This window comes from Silene latifolia, chromosome 2 (genome assembly GCF_048544455.1).
Source record: "Silene latifolia isolate original U9 population chromosome 2, ASM4854445v1, whole genome shotgun sequence".
NCBI lineage: Eukaryota > Viridiplantae > Streptophyta > Magnoliopsida > Caryophyllales > Caryophyllaceae > Silene > Silene latifolia.
Window position 1 is genome coordinate 74,575,627 of NC_133527.1, and position 12,057 is coordinate 74,587,683.

A 12,057-nucleotide genomic window follows, 5' to 3' on the forward strand; every position below is an offset into this window, starting at 1 on the left:
AGCTTGTTCAAACTTCAAGTTGATTGTGTCAATGTGAGCACTAAGTTGAGCACCCAATTGAGTAACGGTGTCCACTTCATACTTTCCTCCTCTAGTAGCCTTGCGAGGCCTACTATATTGCGAATTATGGACCGCCATTTCCTCAATCTTGTTCCATGTTTGATTGTCATCAACTTCGGTGAACATTCCATTTGATCCCATATTGAGAATGTTCCTAGAATATTCATATAAACCATTCCAAAATTGTTGCACTAAAAACCATTCGCTAAGTCCATGGTGAGGACATGAGCGACAAATACCTTTGAACCGCTCCCAAGCTTCATACAAAGACTCTTCATCCCTTTGCTTAAAACCCGTAATTTGAGCTCTTAGCATATTGGTCTTTTCCTGGGTAGAATTTTTGTAGAAAGCTAGAGCTAGCTTCTTCCAAGAATCTATTCCAAGGGTGGCCTTATCAAGGCCCTTCAACCATTGCTTTGCGGTGCCGATTAACGAAAAAGGAAATAAGACCCATCTTATTTGGTCTTGAGTCACGCCCGTTTGAGAGATAGCTTCACAATAATCGCAAAAGCTTTCCATATGAGAATGAGGGTCCTCACTAGGCATTCCCCCGAATTGGCTCCTCTCAACTAGTTGAATGAAGGCGGACTTGGCAATAAAGTTTCCGGTAAGATGTTGTGGGGTAGGAGTACCATTTGGTAGATCCTCCTCAGTGGGTATAGAGTGTGACGAGAATTTAGGCATTGTAGGTGGATTTTGTGTGGTATTGTTTAATGGGTTCTCTTCTCCTTCTATTGCGAAAGGATTGACAAACTCACTAGTGGGTTGAACAACTTCACCAACACCTCCCAAATTCCTCCTAACAAGTCTCCTATTATTCGTCAAGGTTCTCTCGATTTCACGGTCAAAAGGTAACAAATCTCTTTGTAACCTTCTAGACATGCAAAATATCAAACAACTCGAAAACAATTAGAACAAACCTTGAGGAGTTTTACTTCCCCAAGGTGAAAAAGACACAACTAAAAACAATAAAAGAAATCTTAAATCAATTAAACACCGTCCCCAAGAACGGCGCCATTTTTGATCGGAGCCATTTCATGTTCACAATTAAGCATATGTGGTCGTTGGTCAATGGTCGATACAAAACACAATTTATACTTCACAAACAACTCTACAATTAGTAAAGAGGCAAGTAAAGGTCGGATCCCAAGCGACGGGTATTGAAATGAAGATTCTATTGTAACTAGTGGTGTCTAGGGGTGTCACAAATTGGGTTGATGTAGAAGGTTACTAAACTAAGATAGCAATGAAAATAAACTAACAAGGTAAATAAAATAAGGGGTGTAAACAATTGATTAAAAGCACTAGGGTGTCATGGGTTCATAGGGGAATCATGGGATATGATCATACAAACATGTTCTCAAATTATAAGCAAGCAATTATTGTTGTGATGGATTGAGTTGGGTTATATCTTACAATCCTAGGAAAGTTTGGGTCCCGGAGCCGAATCTCTTGGATTGTACAACACCTACAAGTCGACTTAATCTTCCCTACTTAACACATGCATGGTCTAACAAGACTCGAGTTGGGTTATGTCTTACAAGTCAAGTTGAAAGGATAGAAGATGATAGTAAATGCAAGGATTCATAGGCTTAGCATTTCATCAAATATAACATGTGCATGTATTAAGATCAAAACAAGCAAGCAAATAAGATATGAAAGCATATTAATTTAAGCATGAATCATTCCCCATGTTGGTTTCCCCTAATCACCCATTAAACCCTAGCTAAGAGACTACTCACTCATTATCATATTGATCATGCTAGAAAGGTTGTCAATCATACTAACATAATGAAACATGATGAATAAATGAAAGTAATTAGCAATAATTAAAAAGGGATTAAGAGATTATACCTACTAATGATTCCAATAATAAAGCAAGAATAATAGAAGTACTTGAATCCTAGATTGAGAGGTTGTCAATCTCCCAATAATAACCCAAATAATCTTCAATTACCCAAAATAAAGTAAGAACAAGAGAGAGATTAAAGAACTAAAACTTGGATTAAACTTGATTAATATTTGAATACAATATTGAAGAGAGATTTGATTGATATTAACTACACTAATTATTGATAAGAAGAACATGCTCCTCTAATTAGACTAATGGGGTATTTATAGTGAAAATTAGGGAGGATGCATTAGGGTTAACTAAGGGCTAAACTAGTAATTACACTTTTTAAGTTGAGCAAGGAGCCTCCGGGATTATCCGAGAGAAGGGCTTCTCTTATCGATGCTTGAGGAATGAAAACGTGCTGTGCTGCGATCCGTGCGGATGGGAGTCGGGACGGCCGGATCTGGGCTGAGGAATCCGAGCGGATTCTTGGGCAAGACGCTCGGATTGGCGAGGGGGAATCCGAGCGGATTCCTTTGCGGGACGCTCGGATTGGGACGGACGGACGGATTCTCTACAATCCGTTCGGATTGTAGTTCAACAACTTTCCTTCTTCTTTTTCTTCCCTTTTCTTCATGAATTCCTTGAGGATTTCCTTGGGGACTCAAGGATCCTTTTCTCAACAATGCTCTTCTACTATGCTATGTACAAAGGCCTTCTAGTCTTGTCTCTCCTTGATGCTTGGTCATTGAATATGATCAATTTAGCCTCGTTTTGCCATGAAAATGCAAGATTCTTACTCCTTTCCTACCAAGGGATCAAAATCTCAAAGAATATGCAAAACAAAGAACTAAAGATAAGAAATGACCCAAATAGGCACTAAAAAGCATGAAAACAATGGTAATTCGGGGGCTAAATATGCGCCAATTATGGTCACATCAGTCAAGTAGAAAATGGTGTCGAATATCAATATGTTTAGTACGAGAGTGCTCTGCTGGGTTTTTGGAAATAATTATAGCACTCGTATTATCACATAAAATAGGAATACATCCTACATCTATACCATAATCACATAATTGTTGCTTAAGCTATAAAAGTTGAGAACATACCAAAGCGGCAACAATATATTCGGATTCAGCAGTAGATAAGGCCGCTGAATTTTGCTTCTTTAACCCCCACGTTATAATACACGGTCCAACAAACGTTGCGATGCTTGAAGTACTTTTTCTATCAAGCGAGTAACCTGCATAACCTGCATCTGAATACCCTATGAGATCAAAGCTACACCCAAGAGGATACCACAGATATAATTTCGACGTACCAATTAAATACCTCAAGATTCTCATAATTGCTATCATATGTGACTCTTTAGGGAACGATTGAAATCGAGCACATACGTTATGAGGCTGTCGCAACCCTATCAAAAATAAACCAACCGATCTCTAACTAATATAGCAGAGGTAAGTCGGGTATCGTACTCCACAGGGAGGCTATTATATCTACTTGTTATTTTAGTCCGTCACGGTAACAAATAGGGGTGTTGATTTGTTTTCTAAACTACTAAACTGAGAATAAGGCAGAGAGAAAGACAACAATAAAATTAACAAGGATGAAATAAGATGTGATCAAAAATAGAGAGAAATGCTATGATGTCGGTTCACCATGATATCACACAATCTTGCTAAGGGTAGGTCAGTCGGTCTGATGTGAGAAGGATAAAAGAAAGGTCCTTTTGGTCCGCTATCCGCCCTAAAATACTACTAACTTAGCTTTCACCCTCATTAGTGTAGTCCTAAGCAGACGACTCCCCGCGCGTTGGCTTTCCCTCGTCCGGTATCATTTAGTTTTTTAATCTTCTTTGCCGCGCGGAGTTACAGGCTCGGGTTAACCACCCTTTGAGGCTAGGGACTCCTTTCTTTTTTTATTGGATGATGGCAGAGGTGCGCTTGAAGTGGGGGGGTGTGCGCTGACATCAGGCTATTGGCCTTTATCTGCATTTTCTTGACTAAAAAAGGGGGGGGGGGGTCCTTTTTAGGGGTAATTGCTCAGGTCTATTCATTCCAATCTCTCGATCTAGGTCTGAATTTAACCGGATTAACTAGTTTAGAAGCGTGCACTCAACTAAATGATTATAATTAAATTGCTATGAATCAATTTTCACAATCAAAATCGTCTAATCTAATTATAACATTATTACTTCACTATCATGGCTCCCCTAATCCTAGCACTAAAGGAATTAGCTTGTTAGAAATCTATATCTCATTATTACAACATATTCTTATATGTTACAATTTAATTTAGTCATAAAATTAATTTGGATCTTATGCATGCAAAGATGAATAAAGATAAATAAGAAATCATTTTCCTTACATTGAGAAATCGGATTATTGGGCACAAATGAGTTCTCCTACTCACTTTTTCTTGAGCTCTCCTAATATTGGATGAACAAAGGATTCAAGTTTAGAATCCCTCCCAAGGAATAATACCCAAGATAACCTCTTAATAAGATTAATATTATTAATACTAGAACAATAATAATCTATATAAAATTGACCCAAAAATATTGATTTTGATCTCTTAATTTTGGGTTAAGAGAAGGGAGAAGAAGAAGTAATTTTATCTCTCTAAAACTCTATATTTTAGATGATGTTAGAATGAATAATACACTAAGTAATGATGTAGTATATTAGGTAAATTATAGAGAAACCCCTTTGGTCTTTTCTACAAGGAAAACCGGGTAGGAGGGGTGGGTAATGGCCAATGCATGAGCTTCAAATCTTCCCAAGAATTATAGGCATGTAAGGCTATGCATTAGGTCTTATAATTATGCCTTCCACTAAACATAATTAACAAAAAAATAAGCTTAATACTCCCTCCTTATTTCGGCACATATGGTGTAAAATGGAAAAACCATTTTACACATTTTTTTGTCAATTTGTCACATGTAACATGTTTCATGACATTTGATATATAAAATGTATTTTTAACAATTAAAAATCAACATATTAATAAAATATGTCACTTATAAAGTTAACCTAGTAATTCATAATTACTTGTACCGAAATGAGTTCCCGAGTCATAAATTACAACATTCTGTATTTATAATAATCAATTCATTATGTTTCAATTGTTTCCGTAAACAATAATTTCATCTAAGTAATAAAACAATTCGATTACTTAGACCGTATCTTATTTAATCAAATTATAACGAGATACGTAAATATTACTTCCAAAATCGTCCGTCAATTTTAAGTAATTTAATTAACCCGTATCGTCATACGATCAATTAAATAATCAATTAAGAGTGTTACCCTTTAGGTGTGACCTAAGGGGATCAACTGATCACCACCGTCGCACGGCAGTAATGTTAAACTCTAGTCAGCCAATCATTACCGATATGTGTGGACCAGTTGACAGTAAAATATTACTTCCCAATTGTTTTCTTAAAATGAGACTTAAACATGTGATCATCATGATCGACAGTTGTGATCGCATTATTGTCGGAGGACACATATTCCAACAATCTCCCACTTGTCCTCGACAAGTGTGCGTCACCAATTCTCTTGTCCTATTACTATCTCCCACTCAATGCAAGGTGTCTTTCAGGTCGTACTTGCAAGTGATCATATCGAGAGTGGTTTCCTCGATATGGAGAATAACTGATTGACCGGATTTATCTACCATAGATATCTTCCGAGCGTGGCCAGGCATTTCCAGTTCATTACTCCTCGAGTGGCCCTGAGATATTTTTATAACCTTGACTAGAGGTGGACAATTTCTATCGCACTTATTTCCTTCGACCAACCACAACCATCATTACCCAAAATATGCCCATTTGACCCCATTTACGAAGGTCGTAGTAACACAAATCAAAGTTAATCTAAAACTGTGCCATCTTAGGTGAACAGTCTTTAGTCAAAAGAATCGGCTCATTAGAATACTATAGTAGCTCTCGCCACGACCAGGCTATATAAATTTGCCAGAACTCGGTCATAAGGCCCGACAAGGTGTTCCTAACAGTCTGCCTATGTGATCGACTAGTCATCACACATGACTCCATGGCACTTGAACTTGCCATCAATCGCATCACACTCTAGTCACTCCGAGATGTCACCTCATACAAGTGACTATGGGCGAATAATATGTTAATCCGTGTTCACTTTAACGGGGTTCAATTGTCTCTACAACTCGTTTGGATGTAACAAAGTAAAAGGTGAGTTAATAATAACTCAAACGACGAATGTCGACATCACCTTCGGGTAGTCAATACCATATTACAACCTTTTGATGTATATCGTAAGTGTGTAAACACTAGTCGATTGCAATGGAAGTTTAACATACCATGTGTCCATGTGTTCAAACTTCTTTAATTGCATTATTCTTTATATTCATGTTATCTCTCATAGCATGAACCTTACCAAGTACACATATAGGTTCACAACCTTGGTTTGGGTTCATTATCTTGAAAGAACTTTCTTGTTGTTTATCACATAACCAACGAATTTGTGGTGGATAATATAACTTGCACTGATCAAGTGTTCTACCATTTCGCAATGCACTAGGTATACGTTTTGCAGGGTCTTGCAACAATTGTCAAGATGATGAGCCTAGCACTTCTCATAAGTCCTAGCATATTAGAAAATATCAGTTTTGAGTAACTTCTTACTTCAACTAAGTATTTTTCAAAGCTTCTTATTTCTCCTTTTTGCTTGAATAGCTTATGATTTTCATAAATCCTTACGTGCGATCGAACTTCAATATGTGAAACCTCTTGTCACATAATAGAGTGTTCTGTCCATCACTGGAATCGCTCATTAGTTCTCCTCGATAATTCATGACGATTTTTCTATGGCTTGCCAATGATTCATCATGCTCTTATGCATATGATTCATTATTGGACATGTGCATGATTATTCTAATGGCGGAAACATTAGTAACTAATAATCATGTGATCAACCATTCTTAGGTTTCAATGAACGACCATGACTGCTAATGGCAATTCCATTTTCATTGACATGAATAACCTACGTTTCTCGTTGATTCGATGTGTATATCTCAATACCTATCCAACATCTCATGATGTGATTGGATTCATCATAGTCCATTTTCATCTAGAATTGAAAACTCAAATACTTCTTTGTGAAAGATAGTATTAGCTCGTCATTCTCAATGAGTAATGAGTTATAAATTTTTACAAGATGATTGCTCCCACTAAATTCCATGTCTTCACATGATAATTTTCAACTCCCACTTAATCCCACATGTTTCGCAATTGACTACTCAATCGAAATATTTCAAGAATTGAAATATATTTTGCTTTGCCAAGTTATTAAGATAAAACCATATATGTTCCCAGCATATCCTTTCAAAATACCTATTTTGAAAAGGTTTCAATCTTAAACTTACGGAAAGAGATTTTAATCTCTAACTCATTCATTTTATAATGATGCGTAACAATGCCATTATTTAAATGTAAATTTCATTTAATATACGTCCTTCTCAAAATACCCTTTTCTGGAAGGAGGTTTAACCATTTCATTTTCATAATGAGGTTAAGTAATGACACTAGCGTGGTTAACACTTAACTTAGCTCTTGTGGATATTGGCATATCATTCTTTGCAACTTTTAGTCATAAATCTCATTTATTTTCTAGGATGAAACTTTGTTTCATTTAGGCTCTTAAGTAAATATTAATATTGAAACTATTGATCAAAAGTCGCTCATAAACTAGCCAAATCTCTTGTTAAGACTTTACATTAGTCATTCTTCTTCCAGAACTTTCTTTTGGTCTCCTCGTGTAGTAATCTTGAGAACATATTCGTTTCTTTTCCTCACTTGGTCTCTTTGTCATGTAGATTTCATCTATTCGAGACCATAGATCTCATATATTCATGTATACTATTTAGTATACAAATCATTCTTTCTTGCGTAGATCTCATTTACACAAGTATACAAATTTGCTTTGTGTTATTTGAATCTTCATTTTTCTCCCACTCTATCTTTAGAATAAATACACTAGAGATTCAAAGATAGCTTATGAGACACAAATGATGTTTTTTGAAGTATAAGGAGGACTATCTCATAGGTTGACTAATTGTTTTAGATTTGATAAGTGTACTTGGTGATTGACATTCCCTTAAGAGATTCATCAACTCAATTATCACTTTATAATTGATCATACACAAGCGTTAAGCTTGTGGACATATAATGAATCCCATCATTATAGTTGTCAATTAGATCACTTTAAGTGGATGATCATATGTTTCTATGTGCAAGCATATACAGACAAATTTTTAGAACAAGAAAAATACGATAAAAGGGGTGACTTGGGTTGCAAACCAAGCCACCATAATCCAAAATACAACAATTGTTTAGAAAGGATCAAACATTTCCATGTCGAACACGTAAATCAAAAGGTTCTAAAAATACGACACATAAATTAAAATAAGACAATAAAAAACAAGCTTCATGGAAGCTACTCCTAGCTTCTTGATGATTTCTCAAGCTTTCTTTTCCTTTCCCTTGTCCTTGCATGGTGGAGGCCCTATTTATAATAAAATGGGGATACATTATCACAACTTTGTATCACAATACCATAGTTGAATTAGAAACATAAAAGAAAGGATAGTCATTTACCTACTGGAGTGATCTTTCCAGCTTTGATGTCACCAAGATACTTGGAACAATTTCTTTTCCAATGTCCAACACCATTATAATAATGGCATGTATCAAGAGGACCCTTCTTGATCTTGGAAGTTCTAGCTTCAAAAGTCTTAGCCTTGGTGAAAGTGGGAGCTTGCTTCTTACCCTTCTTCCCATTCTTTTGACCTTCCCCTTGCTCTTGGTGCTTATGATAAGCACATCCTTAGGTGGGTTAACATTTAACCCCATGTCTCTTTCGGCTTGCACAAGTAACTTGTGCAACTCTTCAAGAGACACGTCCTTGTCTTGCATGTTAAAATTCACCCGGAATTGAACATATGCCTTGACTTTGGAAAAGGAGTGTAGAATCCTATCTACAATGAGTTCTTTGGGGATTTCAACTTTTTGAATCTTCAAAGTCTCGACTAGCTCCATTAATTTGAGCACGTGAGGGCAAACCTTTTGGCCCTCTTTAAAGTCGAGATCAAAGAATGCCGCGGCCGCCTCATATTGGACGATCCTCAGAGTTTGTGAAAACATTGTCACAAGCTTGGAATAGATTTCATTAGCGGTGCCCATTTTAAAGGCTCTCCTTTGGAGATCCGCGTCCATCGCAAAGATCAACACATTTTTCATTGCGGCGGACTCCTTGTGGTAAGCCTCATATGCTTCCCTAGTAGCGGCACTCAACCTAGCATTAGGTTCGGGTGGAGAGGCCTTGGTGAGGTAACAAAGCTTGTCGTCACCTTGGGCGGCTAATTTGAGTTGGGCATCCCAATCGGAGAAATTTGACCCATTCTTTTCAAGTTTACAACGATCCATGAAGGATCGGAGCCATGAAGTATTAGTGAGAGGTGTGGCGTTGGTGTTTGGAGCGGCCATTGGTTATGAGAAATAAGAGTGGTCTACAAAACAAAATAGAAGGAATAAAACATATGTTATTTTCAAAATAATAACACTCGTAAAAATTTAATTTAAACAAGTTTTATTGCATTTATCTAGTGACCTCTACCCAACTTGATAAATGATTCCAAGACCCAAATTCATATCAACTTAGGGCACGGTGTGCCGAAATACCCTTTATTAACATAACTTGGTGGATTAACCTTTTAATCGATTCTACTTTTAGAACTCTTGCTCGATAAAATTACATTAATATTTATCTCTAGCCCGAAACACATCCGGAAATCGTCGTGGATACATTCGTTGAGTTCAACCCAAATTTCGAATAAATGTGTCCATGATCCAAACTCATATCAACTTAGGGCACGGTGTGCCGAAATACCCTTCATTAACATAAATTCGGTGGATAGACATTTATCACCCACTTCCCCTACGTAACAAGGTTTGTACCCCGGTGTGGCCGAGTGCACTCCCTCACGAAATAGGTTTTCATGGTTTCTACTTTTTGGTAAGGCTACGTCTCAATTGTTTATTTTAGCGAGAGGTCATGTCAATTTATTATCTATCACGTTTTATGTGAACTAAAACGGTGAACTACGATAATTGTAATTGGCACGGTCGATAAACTCGATTAAATGAAAATGCATGTTTTAGTTATGGCGATTTAGCGATGCATGCAACATATAAATAAAATGCAAAGCATAAATTAAATCCTAGTATGACCTTCCTAAAATATTAAATCTAATAAACTATCACATATTCGGAAACCAACTCCATTGGTCCCTTGAACTTCGGTTTTGGCACGCATCTCGAGGTAACACCGTCTTTAATGGATCGTCTTCTTAAGTGGCATCGTCTTCAAGGATCTCCGTAATAAATAAATTACATAACAAATTACATAATTTCCTATTATACATTTGTTATTAAAATAAAAATAAATCTATTAAATTACAAAACGGTGATACGAGATCACAATAAAATACAACCGAATCGATATTCCCATACATTTCGGGCAATTCCAATTAAAACTAAGGCCATACTAAGCAAAATTACATAATTCAAAAATTACATAAAATGAAATTATGACAATCATAAATAAAATGCAACATTATAATATGTATAAACATGCCCAATTTTATGCTAAATCGCCTTTAAGGAGCCAATATCGTATATTAATCGGTTTTTACGGATTTGTGTGATTCAACCTTTTAAAATCACAATAATTATATAAAATCACATTTATGTATTAGTAAATTACCCTAAGCATCATAGGACTCAAAATTAGTCTCCACTAACAAATTGACTATAATTAACTTTATATTTCTTAATATTGTTCATAAAAGGACTTAAAATTACAATAAAAGCCATAAACTTCAAATAAATCATAAAAATTTCAAATATATTTGAAATTTGAAATTTAAACTCATGAACATTTTGGAAAAATACCATGACACTCATAATGTTCAACAAACTTAGGTTAAAAATTTCGAAATTCATCGAGGAAAAACAATGTTGCGGTTTCTCGGATTTATCAAATATTATCATAAAAATATGAGAAAAATTATATTTACCAACTTTTAAATTTTAGATCTGAAATAGGTAATAAAATGCAACATGTGACGTTTTTCCTTAGTCATGAAGTATGTTTTAGCAATTATTCACTAATTAAAGTCACTATTTATGTTATTTTTCATCAAAAAATCATAAATCATGCATAAAGACTTCATTATAGCCTATTATTTTACACACATCTTGTAACATTGCATGTAACGACATACTAAATTTTTATGACCAGATTCGAAACATTTCTCATATTAACCTATTTTATCATTTAAATTCGATTTTTATCATGAAAAATCCATATTTCGAGCATAAGAACTCATAAAATTATGAAAATTTGCAGGTCATCTAAATATAATATATGCGAAAACATATTCAAAAACCACTAGAAAAATCGAAGCCTAATTTTAGTCCAAAAATGACATTTTTGTCATAAAATCACATATTACATTTTAATGCCATTATTATATAAAATGAACAATAAAAATCCATAAACTAACCAAAATATCCTAAATACATTTTAGGACCAGAAACATTAACATGCATAATTGATTTCGTGATATATCATAATAAACTCAAATTTATAAGTTTTATATGTTAATCGTATAACTCGGAAAAACTATAATCGATTTGGATGCAAACAACCTAAGGCTCTTGCTACCGCTTGTTAGAAATCTATATCTCATTATTACAACATATTCTTATATGTTACAATTTAATTTAGTCATAAAATTAATTTGGATCTTATGCATGCAAACATGAATAAAGATAAATAAGAAATCGTTTTCCTTACATTGAGAAATCGGATTATTGGGTACAAATGAGTTCTCCTACTCACTTGTTCTTGAGCTCTCCTAATATTGGATGAACAAAGGATTCAAGTTTAGAATCCCTCCCAAGGAATAATACCCAAGAAAGCCTCTTAATAAGATTAATATTATTAATACTAGAACAATATTAATCTAATTAAAATTGACCCAAAAATATTGATTTTGATCTCTTAATTTTTGGTTAAGAGAAGGGAGAAGAAGAAGTAATTTTATCTCTCTAAAACTCT

General features: G+C 35.2%; 1 non-coding gene across 1 annotated transcript; it reads left to right on the plus strand.

Moving 5' to 3' along the window:
- Positions 1 to 268: 268 nt before the first annotated feature.
- On the plus strand, positions 269 to 375 carry LOC141644476 (small nucleolar RNA R71). The gene has a single exon (XR_012544091.1). It is a non-coding gene; the product is annotated as a small nucleolar RNA R71 (small nucleolar RNA).
- Positions 376 to 12,057: the final 11,682 nt, after the last annotated feature.